This window comes from Phoenix dactylifera, chromosome 8, assembly GCF_051530095.1.
Source record: "Phoenix dactylifera cultivar Ajwa chromosome 8, Ajwa_hap1_PhDact_Kaust_v1.1, whole genome shotgun sequence".
Taxonomy (NCBI): Eukaryota; Viridiplantae; Streptophyta; class Magnoliopsida; order Arecales; family Arecaceae; genus Phoenix; species Phoenix dactylifera.
In genome coordinates this window covers 17,531,468-17,544,452 of record NC_143197.1, presented here as the reverse complement: position 1 = coordinate 17,544,452, position 12,985 = coordinate 17,531,468, and the positions used below count along the sequence as shown (strand labels likewise).

At 38.6% G+C, this 12,985-nt stretch overlaps 1 non-coding gene across 1 annotated transcript; it reads left to right on the top strand.

The window, feature by feature from the left end:
* The first annotated feature begins 8,844 nt into the window (after positions 1-8,844).
* Positions 8,845-8,950, top strand: LOC148700081 (small nucleolar RNA R71). The gene has a single exon (XR_015973374.2). It is a non-coding gene; the product is annotated as a small nucleolar RNA R71 (small nucleolar RNA).
* The last annotated feature ends 4,035 nt before the right edge of the window (positions 8,951-12,985 follow it).

The following is a 12,985-nucleotide window of genomic DNA, read 5'->3' as shown; positions in this document are numbered from 1 at the left end:
TATTAAGGTCTCTCATCAATTTGCAAATCTGATTTGCACAAAGAATTGCATGTTGAAATCGGTCTTACTGTAATTAATAATGAATAGAAATTAAAGATTAACTTTATTTTATATTTCTATCTCAAGGTTTTAACAATTGAAAACATGACTTGGATATTCTAGCTGCAGAAATCATATAATTATAATTATCTATTTAGATTGACCATGCATGTAATTCATGTCTTAGAAGTTGTTCTGGTCTTCTGCTCTTCATCTTAGTGCTTTATATCCATATATGAGTTCCTCGTGAAAGCTTCGACATTTGATGGTTGATTCTGTTGACTCTTGAGGCTGTTCTGATGCACTCAATTTTTCATTGCCAATCTAGTTTTGTACCTGATGTAGTTCAACATTGTCTATGAATTTTATTCAGCTTTGCCCTATGCTGTATTATGTTGCATATGATTAACTGGTCAACAAAATTAATTTTGCGGTCCTATTTCTATTTTTGCACATTGTATAGGATTGTGCCTTTGGTTAGTGATCGGTTCTTTCAATTTTGAAAATAAACCACGCAATAGCACGTATCCTGTAGGATAGTGATTACGGGTGTCGGTCCACAGGGATTGAAGAATAGGTTATTTTTCTTTTAAAAATAAATCAAAAAGAAGAATTTGCTAACTTGATTTAACTAAATTAAACTATGAGTACAGATTGGAATTTATCAAAGTAAATAGATCTAGGGTTTGGAATCCACCACATAGCATTGCATCAAGGATTGTGTTCTTAATTTTTATCTTTTGGAGAGGCATGCAATTTTGGCTACAAGCCTTTTAAAATAAAAGCATAAAGAGTGTTAGGAAAATCCATCTTTGGTATAGCATGAAGTGTCTACCTAAGTATGCTAATCTAGGATGCAGCACACCTCATCTTCCTAGGCATAGATCATCTTAGACTACTTTAGCAAACATGAATAGTAAATGGCATGCTCAAAGTTTAAACATCATAAAAAGATATTTCATTGAAGATAAGAATTTAAACAAGCTCCAAAATAATAAAGAAAATAAGAACTACAATGCCCTGATACATTGCTAGGGCTTCATCCAGCCCTAGATTAGATGTTTAGCCGAGCATGGCTTCCGGATGACCTCCCATCTTCAAATGAAATTGAGCACCTCTCATTCTTCCCAAAATATCACAAACTCTTCTCTTTCCTCCCCTCTCTCTTTTCTTTTTTTTTTTTTTATTTTTTTCTCTCGGCTTTCTTCTTCTTCTTCTTCTTCACCGAAACAGAGCCTCTCCCCTGTTTCTTTCTTCTCAACCGAGCTCCCCCCTCCATCGAACGCCCCCTCCCTCCTTTTATAGCCGTCCGGCGCACGCGGAGAGAGGGAAGAAGGAATCACGGCGGCTGATTCCGGGGCGTGGTGCCGGGATGCAGATCGCGGGAGAGGAGGAAGAGGGGCCGCGGGATCTGGTCGGTGATGGCGGAGAGAGGTGTCGACTGATGAAGTGGCGGGGGATCTGGTCGCTCCGGATGCGCCACGGGCGGAAGAATGGGCGACGATGCTGGGATTTCGACGCGGCTGGTTCGCTGATCTTGGAGGAGAAGACGCCGCACGCGGTGATGGCGAAGGGGCCGGATCTCGGCTGCGGGCTGCGTCACAGGCGGAAGACGAGGCGGGGATGCTGGTCACGGGATCGTCGCCGCGGACGGTGGGCGGGCGTGGGAGGTTGCTGGATTACTGGCTAGATGGGAAGAGGTCTCCTGTTGCAACGCTGGGAAGGAGAAGATAAACAGTGAATTCCCAATTTTTTTATTTTTTATTATTTATTTATTTAATTATTATGTATTATTTATTTTTTTCTCTAACACTGTTCACATGAACAGTGTTTTCACGAACACTGTTCATATGAACAGTGTTTTCGGCATTTTATTTTTTATTTTTATTTTAACACTGTTCATATGAACAGTGTTTTAACTGGACACTGTTCATATGAACAGTGAATAGTGAATATTTAGTTATTATTATTATTATTATGAATTTTATATGAAGGCAGGTAACGAGTTGGTTGGAAATTGGCTTTGGATTTGCAGTGGGTCATGATCGTTGAGTTGCTTGAACTTGTTCTCGAGCCCAATGTCTTTTAAATTTAATTCTTGCTAAGCTGCTTCAGATCGAACTCGACCAGACAAGACTAAAAACCGGACCGTGACCTAATAAAAAGGGTTAATCAAACCTTTGCCCCATACATAATTAATTATAACTTTCGATCGAATCAGGACCAAAACCCATTTAATTATACCCTTAGCTTGATTACAATCCCATCAGGTTACTAAACCGGGTCAACACAATCTCCTCCTTATATGTTTTCATGAAAGATTATAATCAGGAGAGAGACAAGTTTAGAGTCTATTTTGAGAAAAGAATTATTTACCTCTTACCATATTTTAAATTCATTTCAATGTTTATTTAATTTTATGGTAAAATATATATTTATCAGTTTAAAAACATTGATAAGTGCTATGGAAAGATAACTAAATTATAGATTATTAAGCACTTATCACACCCCCAAACCTATGTTTTGCTAGTCCTCGAGCAAAATAAAATTAGAAAAGAAAAACTCTAACTCACTTTCGCAGGCATCGCGATTGCATTTACCATATGCAACAAGGCTTTAAACCCCTAGGTTACCCTAGTGGACGAGTTATAGTCTCGTGAGGATTTTCAGTGAAGATACCCACAAACTTCAGTAAATCATTTATATTTTATTTTATTTTATTTTATTTTATTTTAGATCGATTGATCTATGAAGTGAAAATCGAATTCCAAATGCATACTAGTAAAGAATTTCAAAAACTCTCTCTCTTTTTTTTATTAAAATTTAATTTAAGATACATAAATGATGAAAATTTCAAAGCACACACGGTTTTATTTACTAAATCAGCCCAAATCCTAGGTCAAGATGCAATTCAAGTTGAAGTCATTAAGTTTCCGTCAGGGAGTTGTAAGACTTATTTATAATGGAGTGCTCGGTGAAATCTGGACCGTACACAAGCTAAGGGTTCGGATCAACAAAATATTGCAAAGACTAGTAGTTTCCAAGGATTGGTCGAAAGGACCTGTTCACTGATTCAAAATCATTTTATCTGCAGGATTTCGAGAGTTGTGGATATTTACTTTAGTACCTCACGGGCTTTATCTGTAATATTCCAGTTTATTCGAATTTTTACAACGACGGCTTTCACACTATTGTCTTTTTTCAAGGTCAATATAGAGTTTTTTTTTTGTTCCTTTTTATATTGCACTTTTACTCTTGTGGTGATTTCTCCGTGTAACGAGCAATCAGTCGACAACTCTCACACCAGTTGGCATAAGGTGTCGGGCATCAAGACTCCCCTACGGACTTATGCTCGGAGTTCTCATTACAAGCCCACTTGACCTTTGACAATAGGTAGCCCTTTTCGATGTTCCTGACTAAATCCATTATTATTGTTGATTTTTCAGGGTCCAAGGTTGCTACTATACTATCAATATAATGTCGAGCCTAGACCTTAGAAGTGTCGGCCAGTGTGTAGTGAAATTCCGAAGTATTAGCTTACAACTCCCTAAGAGAGACTTAATGAAAAGAACTTAAATTTGTATTACTTCCGACTAGTCATTGGGCTTTTTAGATTTTATATACCTTGTGTGTTTAGCATTCTCGCATTAATGTATAGAAATGAGGTTTTTTTTTTAAAAAAACAAAAACTTTTTTTTTAATTTTTTTTAAAAAAATGAACACTTTTTTTTAAAAGATATTTTTATTTTTTTATTTTTTTATTTCTTTTGATAAACCTGACATTATGAAGTGAAAACGAATGCAAGAGATGCAAACAAAACAAAAAATGAAAAAAATACTTAAAAATACCCCCAAACCTAAACCTAACATTGTCCTCAATGTTTAAAGAAATCTAAGAGAATTGGGTTGCCTCCCAACAAGCGCTAAGTTTATTGTCTTCAGCCAGACACGGTGCATCCTTAATTATTTTGATAAATAAGGTTCGTCAAATTAAGGGATTCGATCAATTGCCCATCGGTAACACAGTCCACATAAGGTTTTAACCTTTGACCATTGACTTTTAAAATATGTCCACTATTGAGGTGTTGGATCTCTACTGCGCCATAAGGAAAAATCTTTTTCACTACGAATGGTCCATCCCACCTAGAGCGAAGTTTACCCGGGAAGAGTCGCAACTTTGAATTGAACAGCCAAACCTTTTGACCAGATTCGAAGGACTTACGGTTAATATTTTTATCATGAAAAGCCTTAGTCCTTGCTTTATAAATTTTAGCATTTTCATAAGCCTCATTGCGCAATTCTTCAAGTTCACTTAGTTGGAGTTTTCGGTGAGGACCAGCTACTGCCATATCTAAGTTAAACTTTTTGATAGCCCAGAAAGCTCTATGTTCAAGTTCTACCGGTAAGTGACAAGCTTTTCCAAAAACTAATCGGTAGGGAGACATGCCAATAGGAGTTTTGTAGGCAGTACGATAGGCCCAGAGTGCATCATTTATTCTTTGAGACCAATCTTTTCTATCGGGACGTACCGTTTTCTCTAAGATGTGTTTTAACTCCCTATTGGACAGCTCGACTTGTCCACTCGTTTGGGGATGATATGGGGTAGCAACTTTGTGGGTGATGTTATATTTGCGAGCCAAAGCCTCGAAAGACCGGTTGCAAAAATGAGATCCCCCATCACTGATGATGGCTCGGGGTGTGCCAAAACGACAAAAGATGTTTTCATGTAAAAATTTAATCACAACCTTGTGTTCATTAGTTTTAGTGGCGACAGCTTCTACCCATTTTGAAACATAATCAACCCCTACAAGAATATATTCGAAACCAAAGGATGGTGGGAAAGGGCCCATAAAGTCAATACCCCAGACATCAAATATTTCTACAATTAAAATAGGATTGAGAGGCATCATATCTCTACGGGAGATGGTACCCATCTGTTGGCACCGTTCACAAGTTTGGCAAAAGTTATGGGCATCTTTGAAAAGAGTGGGCCAATAAAATCCACTCTGTAAAACTTTTGCTGCAGTTTTTCTACCCCCAAAATGTCCCCCACAAGCTTGTGAATGGCAGAATGAAAGAATACTTTGAAATTCGCATTCGGGGACACATCGACGGATTACTTGATCGGGACAATACTTGAATAGATCGGGATCATCCCAATAATAGAACTTTACTTGTGAAAAGAATCGGTTCTTGTCTTGAGTTGACCAATCATCAGGAATTCGTCCTATGGCAAGGTAATTTACTATGTTTGCAAACCATGGCGTTTTCATTCCTTGTACCCCAAATAATTGTTCATCTGGGAAAGCATCATGTAAGGGTGAGGTATTCTTAGAGGGCTCAAGAAGAATCCTAGATAAGTGGTCTGCTACGACATTTGCAGTTCCTTTCTTGTCACGAATTTCTAGGTCAAATTCTTGTAGTAAAAGAATCCATCGAATCAGATGGGGTTTGGTGTCCTTCTTTGCAAGAAGGTGTCGAAGGGCAGCATGATCAGTGAATACGGTAACCTTGGATCCTAAAAGGTAAGATTGAAACTTGTCTAGCGCAAATACTACAGCTAGTAACTCTTTCTCAGTGGTGGTGTAGTTCAATTGTGCATCTGAGAGTGCTTTACTAGCGTAGTAGATGACATGAGGTACTTTATCTAGCCGTTGCCCTAAAATTGCCCCAATTGCATAGTCGGATGCGTCACACATTAATTCAAATGGAAGGGTCCAATTAGAGGGCCGTATGATAGGTGCAGTGGTCAATTTCGAGCGAAGATTTTCAAACGCCTCCTCGCATGCTTTATTAAAGACAAAGGGAGTGTCCTTGGCAAGAAGATTGCACAAGGGTTTGGAAATTTTACTGAAATCCTGAATGAAGCGACGGTAGAAGCCAGCATGGCCAAGGAATGATCGGATTTGTTTCACAGTTTTGGGTGGAGGAAGATTGGAAATAAGATCGACTTTGGCTTTATCTACTTCAATGCCCCTCTTGGACACGACGTGTCCTAAAACTATGCCTTCTTGAACCATGAAATGGCTCTTTTTCCAACTTAATACTAGGTTGGTCTCCTTACATCTTTTCAAAACTAAGGTCAAATTGTTCAGACAATCGTCAAAAGATAGGCCAAAAACTGAGAAATCATCAATGAACACTTCTAGAAAATTTTCCACCATATCTGAAAAAATGGCCATCATGCATCGTTGAAAAGTTGCGGGTGCATTGCATAATCCAAAAGGCATCCTCCTATATGCAAATGTTCCAAATGGACAGGTAAAGGTGGTTTTCTCTTGATCGTCTGGGTAGACAGGTACTTGATTATATCCAGAATAACCATCTAAGAAGCAGTAGAAACCTTGACCGGCCAACCGTTCCAAAATTTGATCTATGAAAGGTAAAGGGAAATGGTCCTTCCTAGTCATTGAATTAAGTTTTCTGTAATCAATACACACGCGCCAACTCGTGGTTGTGCGTGTTTGTATCAATTCTCCTTCCGTATTTTCAACCACAGTGATACCTGATTTCTTGGGTACCACTTGTGTCGGACTCACCCACTTACTATCAGAAATTGGATAAATGATTCCGGCATCTAATAATTTCACCACTTCTTTCTTGACTACCTCCTTCATGCTAGGATTGAGTCTTCTTTGCATTTCTCGGGTGGGCTTTGCATCATCTTCGAGATGAATTCGATGCATACAAACAGAGGGGTCAACCCCTTTCAAATCGGCTACAGACCATCCTATGGCATGTTTATTTTCTTCTAGCACCCTTAAAAGTTTATTCTCCTGTTCAGTAGATAAGTTGGCTGCGATGATTACAGGGAGGCTATTTTTCGGTCCTAGAAAGGCATACTTAAGATTTATTGGAAGTGGCTTCAACTCAAGTTTAGGTGGAGAATCAATGGAGGAACAAAGTGGTGTGCTAGCAATGGGAGGAAGAGGTTCAGGTCGGATCTTCCAAGGAAGGGAACTCATAGAAGATTGATTATCGAGTAAGATGTTAACTTCTTCTATGGCCCTGTCTATATCAAAGTTGTCAATGTCAAAATGGGCCAAACATGCCTCTAAGGGGTCATCTGCTAAGATATAGGGAAGGGCTTCCTCTACAAGATCATCCATTTTATCAATTAGACAACACTCGTCTTCCCTCACATGTTGGTCAGCGGCATGAAACACATTCAACTTAATTTTCATGTTCCCAAATGATATATCCATTGCCCCAGTTCTACAGTTGATACATGCATTGGCTGTAGCTAAAAAGGGACGACCAAGAATCACAGGAATTTGTTTTTTTATGTTGGGCACATGTTCCATGTCAAGGATGATAAAATCTATTGGAAAATAGAATTTGTCTACCTTAACAAGAACATCTTCAATCATCCCCCTTGGCATCTTCACAGATCGATCAGCCAATTGTAAGGACACCGAGGTAGGTTTTAATTCACCTAACCCAAATTTTTCATAGACTGAATAGGGTAGAAGATTCACACTTGTCCCTAGATCTAAAAGTGCTCGATCGATGGAGTTATTTTCTATGACACAAGAAATAGTGGGAGCACCAGGGTCTTTGAATTTTGGAGGGGTGTTGTGTTGGAGAATGGAACTTACCTGCTCAGTTAGGAGGACCTTTTTAGGCACATGTGTCCTAGATTTTCGCTTTTGGGTGCAAAGGTCTTTGAGAAATTTGGCATAGGAGGAAACTTGTTTGATGGCATCAAGGAGTGGGAGGTTGATTTTAACTTGTTTGAAGACCTCCATCATCTCTTCTAATGAAGTTCCCTTCTTGCCAAAGGGAGAGGGTGCATTAAGTGCTTCAGGAAATGGGGCCTTTGGAATGTGGGTTGTAGCAGATGGTGAACTAGTTGAAGAAGGTTTTGGATTTTCATGTGATATGGTCTGTTCCTCTTCTTCACCTTCCTTATTGTTACCCTCCCCAACCTTATTATCTATTATACGTCCACTCCTTAGGGTAGTCAAAGCATTGGCTTGCTCATGATTTAGTCGAGTTTCTTGAGCCACGTATTGTCCCCTAGGATTACTCATTGGTTGACTTGGAAGCTTACCTTCCTCTCGCTTGTTTAATGCATTAGCTAGTTGACCCATTTGGGATTCTAGCTTAGCAATTAATTGCGTGTGAGAGTGCAATAGTTGTGTGTTTGCCTCCAAACCTTGAAGGGCAGTCAACACCTTCTCCTCAAAGGCTGTATTTCTTTGGGTTGGAGGAGGAGGGTGTTGAAATTGATTTGAGGGACGGTAGAGATGAAAATTCTGAGGGTTTTGAAAATTTTGGAAGAAGGGTTGGGAGGTATTAGAAGCTTGCTGCCTCCAAGAAAAATTTGGATGATTCCGCCAACCCGGGTTTTATGTATTGGAAAATGGGTCATTACCCGATCTGGGCTGTGTTTGGGCAGCATTGATGTGTTCTTGCACGAGTTCGGAGAATTGGGGTGCTGAGGGGCACTCCTGAATAGGATGCGATGGGCTAGAACAGATAGCACATACTTGTGCTTGGAAAGAGCTAACGACATGTCCTCCTATCATTAGTTGGTCAATCTTATGGGACAATGCATCTACCTTGCTAGACAGGTCCATAGAATGAGTTATTTCACAAATGGCTCCTTTTCTTTGAAAATTCGGGGGTGCTTGACGAGAACATGAAGCATGGTGGAGGGAGTTTTCATTAAGATTTTCAAATAGTTGCCATGCTTCATGCTCATTTCGAAGCATGAAAGTCCCCCCGCATGCAGCATCGATCATCTGACGGTTTCGTTCAGTCAAACTGTCATAAAAACATTGCACTAGTTGCCACTTAGGTATTTGATGATGAGGGCATTTACGGATTAGGTCTCGAAATCTCTCCCAAGTTTCATGAAATTCTTCTCCCTCAGTTTGGGAGAAGCTTGTAATGGCACATCTAAACTGGTTCGTTCTTCCTATGGAAAAGTATTTTTTAAGGAATTCTTGTTGCATTTGATCCCAAGAACGAATCGAGTTGGCTTCTAAAGAATTCAGCCATTGTTTGGCTCTATCTTTAAGGGAGAAGGGAAATAATCTAAGTTTTAGAGCATCATCAGTAAAGTTCTGAATCTTGACAGTGGTGCAAATCTCAAGGAATTCATCTAGGTGTTTATATGGGTCTTCATTGGTGAGCCCATAAAAAGATGGGAGCATTTGGATCACACTAGATTTTATTTCATATTGTACAGCTGCTACTTCAGGTAATCGAATGCAAGATGGGGAAGTGTAAATGGTGGGAGTAAAGTACTCCCTCAGGAGTTTGGGTTGTTCTTCAGCCATCTCAGGAGGTGGGGATGATCCTAATGTTTTGATCTTAGCTCGAATGTTCCTAAGGGTTCGTTTTATTTCAGGATCAAAAGGTAATAGGTTTCGTACTCTAGAACGACTACCTTGCATATACTAGTACTCGATCAATCAAGCATGCAATAAAAGAGAAAAGCATATCAATCCTAGTCTTTGTCCTAAAATCACTAGACAGCTCCTAACTGGTTTGAAGAGGGCACCTAAGCCTCCAATCCGGTCTAATGAACCGAGTTGACCAGGTAAGCTCCCAGGTAAGTGGAGGGGTCACGATGCGTTCGCAAAGGTCCCACTTAAAACCCACTTGCCTAGAACAGATGAACTGTCTCCCTTATAGGAACAAAGCTTGCCTAGACATCAACTAAGCCACAGAGCGAAATTGGTGCAACTTTCGGTGATCTTCGTCCTATTGAGCTCGAATGTCCCTAGGAGCCAATGTCTAATTGATTTTAATTAAAGTGACACTATGTGAGATTGAGTTCACCTAAATTGGGCAAGAGTCCGGTGATGAAATCCGGCTCTTATCTTGTTGGGGTGATTGCCCTTACTAAGTGCAAATTAATTGGTGTATGTGTATCAGGCATGCATTCACACTTTTGCTGAAATTAAAATCAAACAATCACCACAAAATTTCAAGCTAATACTTAATTTAAATAAGAAAGGTTTAGAGGTTACCAAAGGGAATTTTCCCAGCAATTTTTTTTTTTTTTTGGCAAACCTCTATAGCATTCCTTTTTCAGCAGTTCTCTTTTTGATCATCCCGGATTTTTCCTTCGATTCCTGATCAAATAAGATCAAAAGAAAATTTAAAAAAAATTAGTAGAAGAGAAAAAAGAGATAAGAAAAGTAACAATAATAGAAAATAATTTTTTTTATTTATATATATATTTTTTTGAAAGTTTTTTTATTTAATTAATTTTTTTTAATGATAGGAAAAATAACTATGCTAGCAATCCCCGGCAACGGCGCCAAAAATTGATCGGTTCTTTCAATTTTGAAAATAAACCACGCAATAGCACGTATCCTGTAGGATAGTGATTACGGGTGTCGGTCCACAGGGATTGAAGAATAGGTTATTTTTCTTTTAAAAATAAATCAAAAAGAAGAATTTGCTAACTTGATTTAACTAAATTAAACTATGAGTACGGATTGGAATTTATCAAAGTAAATAGATCTAGGGTTTGGAATCCACCACATAGCATTGCATCAAGGATTGTGTTCTTAATTTTTATCTTTTGGAGAGGCATGCAATTTTGGCTACAAGCCTTTTAAAATAAAAGCATAAAGAGTGTTAGGAAAATCCATCTTTGGCATAGCATGAAGTGTCTACCTAAGTATGCTAATCTAGGATGCAGCACACCTCATCTTCCTAGGCATGGATCATCTTAGACTACTTTAGCAAACATGAATAGTAAATGGCATGCTCAAAGTTTAAACATCATAAAAAGATATTTCATTGAAGATAAGAATTTAAACAAGCTCCAAAATAATAAAGAAAATAAGAACTACAATGCCCTGATACATTACTAGGGCTTCATCCAGCCCTAGATTAGATGTTTAGCCGAGCATGGCTTCCGGATGACCTCCCATCTTCAAATGAAATTGAGCACCTCTCATTCTTCCCAAAATATCACAAACTCTTCTCTTTCCTCCCCTCTCTCTTTTCTTTTTTTTTTTTTTATTTCTTTCTCTCGGCTTTCTTCTTCTTCTTCTTCACCGAAACAGAGCCTCTCCCCTGTTTCTTTCTTCTCAACCGAGCTCCCCCCTCCATCGAACGCCCCCTCCCTCCTTTTATAGCCGTCCGGCGCACGCGGAGAGAGGGAAGAAGGAATCACGGCGGCTGATTCCGGGGCGTGGTGCCGGGATGCAGATCGCGGGAGAGGAGGAAGAGGGGCCGCGGGATCTGGTCGGTGATGGCGGAGAGAGGTGTCGACTGATGAAGTGGCGGGGGATCTGGTCGCTCCGGATGCGCCACGGGCGGAAGAATGGGCGACGATGCTGGGATTTCGACGCGGCTGGTTCGCTGATCTTGGAGGAGAAGACGCCGCACGCGGTGATGGCGAAGGGGCCGGATCTCGGCTGCGGGCTGCGTCACAGGCGGAAGACGAGGCGGGGATGCTGGTCACCGGATCGTCGCCGCGGACGGCGGGCGGGCGTGGGAGGTTGCTGGATTACCGGCTAGATGGGAAGAGGTCTCCTGTTGCAACGCTGGGAAGGAGAAGATAAACAGTGAATTCCCAATTTTTTATTTTTTATTATTTATTTATTTAATTATTATGTATTATTTATTTTTTTCTCTAACACTGTTCACATGAACAGTGTTTTCACGAACACTGTTCATATGAACAGTGTTTTCGGCATTTTATTTTTTATTTTTTTATTTTTTATTTTTATTTTAACACTGTTCATATGAACAGTGTTTTAATTGGACACTGTTCATATGAACAGTGAATAGTGAATATTTAGTTATTATTATTATTATTATGAATTTTATATGAAGGCAGGTAACGAGTTGGTTGGAAATTGGCTTTGGATTTGCGGTGGGTCATGATCGTTGAGTTGCTTAAACTTGTTCTCGAGCCTAATGTCTTTTAAATTTAATTCTTGCTAAGCTGCTTTAGATCGAACTCGACCAGACAAGACTAAAAACCGGACCGTGACCTAATAAAAAGGGTTAATCAAACCTTTGCCCCAAACATAATTAATTATAACTTTCGATCGAATCAGGACTAAAACCCATTTAATTATACCCTTAGCTTGATTACAATCCCATCAGGTTACTAAACCGGGTCAACACAATCTCCTCCTTATATGTTTTCATGAAAGATTATAACCAGGAGAGAGACAAGTTTAGAGTCTGTTTTGAGAAAAAAATTATTTATAATGTATAAATATATAAATAAAATATATAAAATGCATAAAAAAAATAGAATGTATAAATAATAATTAATGTAATTAATATGATAGAATTAAAATTCTACTAATTAGTCACATAACCTCTTACCATATTTTAAATTCATTTCAATGTTTATTTAATTTTATGGTAAAATATATATTTATCAGTTTAAAAATATTGATAAGTGCTATGGAAAGATAACTAAATTATAGATTATTAAGCACTTATCAGTTAGATTACTTGTTATCCTGTGGGAGCGTGTTAAGTCACCTCATTTTTTGATGGATGCGATTGTAGTATCAAGAAATGTCGGTTGATTTCATTGGCAGGATGTTGATATACCATCATATAACCCCACTAGCAGTGTATCGATATATAGTCTGCCTGTGAGTCCAAATCCATTTCGATCCAAAACTCTTTTTCTCAAAACATGTTCCGTATTCTAAATCGAAAGATGCAATATCGAAATCAATCAAATATAATATATCGAATTCAAAATATTCAATTAAGAATCATACAATATTCTCGAAAGAGGCATATATAACAATAAAACACTATGTTTCAAGTTCATAAATCAAGAATAATTCAATTCAAAAATATTTATAAATAGCTGATAAATCTAGAAAAAAAGTTACATTTCTTATCTTACGAACACAAACCAACTAACAAATCCAAGTAATCCCAAAAATCCTTCTCAGAGCCTAATAGCCAACAATTATATTTTCCATTTAAAATTTCATCA